This window comes from Globicephala melas, chromosome 8 (assembly GCF_963455315.2).
Source record: "Globicephala melas chromosome 8, mGloMel1.2, whole genome shotgun sequence".
Classification (NCBI taxonomy): domain Eukaryota; kingdom Metazoa; phylum Chordata; class Mammalia; order Artiodactyla; family Delphinidae; genus Globicephala; species Globicephala melas.
The window spans coordinates 51,116,493-51,118,009 of NC_083321.1; the positions used below are offsets into that span (position 1 = coordinate 51,116,493).

At 41.1% G+C, this 1,517-nt stretch overlaps 1 pseudogene; it reads left to right on the forward strand.

Annotated features, from left to right (window-relative positions):
* Nucleotides 1-379: 379 nt before the first annotated feature.
* On the forward strand, nt 380-573 carry LOC115841680 (H/ACA ribonucleoprotein complex subunit 3 pseudogene; annotated as a pseudogene).
* Nucleotides 574-1,517: the final 944 nt, after the last annotated feature.

Here is a 1,517-nt window from a genome sequence, read left to right on the forward strand (position 1 = left end):
TTTTTTTTTGCGGTTCGTGGGCCTCTCAGTGTTGTGGCCTCTCCCGTTGTGGAGCACAGGCTCCGGACGCGCAGGCTCAGTGGCCAAGGCCCACGGGCCCAGCCGCTCCGCGGCATGTGGGATCTTCCCGGACCAGGGCACGAACCCATGTCCCTTGCATCGGCAGGCGTACTCTCAACCACTGCGCCACCAGGGAAGCCCAATAAAATGTTTTTAATTGGCAATTTCTTCACTTATAGAATTGACTGCTTAGTGAATGCAGCTTCTGTTTTGGACAGATTCTTTTTTTTTCATTTGCAAAGTAAAAACTTCCATATTTTTTTTAAAGCACAACATAATATGGGCAGACGGAATTGGACCCTCTGGCTTTGGTGTGGTCATGTTTCTCCAGTATTATCTCAATGAGCAGGGAGACCAGATCTATTCGCTGAAGAAGCTTGACCCTATGAGACAACAGACCTGCATGGCCCATCCTGCTCAGTTCTCCCAGGCGACAAATACCCTTGACACCATATTACCATCAAGGCATGCTTTAAGGTGCTCATGACCCAGCAATTGCACCCCGTCCTCTGAGGATCTCTTAAAATTTCAGGTCTCTTCTGCTGTCTGCTCGCCCTCAAGAGACTTTCTGAAACCAAGCTCTTCAATCTGTGAGCCTTGAAGCTTTCCTACGACCCTTGCTCTTTGGAATCCAGTCTCATGATTGCCTTGGATCATGCTTGTTGTGAGGCAATCATGTTGTGAGGCAATCATGTTCCGTTTAAAGGGAAGACGTTTGAATCTTCTTATACTTTGAATCACTGCCAGGTTATTAAAATGATTTGAAGAAAAGAACATAATATGACCCCACCAACATTACCACCTACTCCAATTAGCACAGGGTCTAAAAATCCCTCCTATCCTTGTGATTTCTAATTGCTCTCTATCCCAAACCTTATAGTCTTGAAGGAAAAAAATATGCTACTTAAAGATATCCAGAAATGAATGTGATGGGGAAGCATTGGCACTATATATACGCCACATTTCATCTTGACTTGGACACATGCTGGAAGGACTAGCCTCGTTCAAGCCTCAATAGAAAGCACCATGTAAATCTCAGAGAAAGAGAAATTCATAATATTTACTTTACAAATTAATGAACAAAATAAGAATAAAGATGGTAACAGACCTAAAGTTCTCTGTAGATATTTGTTGAATAAAATGATTTTAAACTTCAGACATATGTGCCCAATTTTTTTTAAAGTCAAATTTTGCAAGGGCATTTCTATTAATGTACACTGGTAGAAAAAAAATTTAAGTGAAATTGACATTTTGGCTCTTAGCCTGAACAGGGAGCCCTTCATGTAACTCAGCCAGTAAAGATTTAGATTTCTAAAATCTTGGTATGCCAGGCCATGAATTACAGACCCGTTCTATAAACTTTATGTCCTGAAGTAAGCCAGGGTCCTGTTTGTTGATCCTGCTTATTTATGTTAAATAAATAAATAAAATAAAAAATGGAAAATAACAAGTTTTTG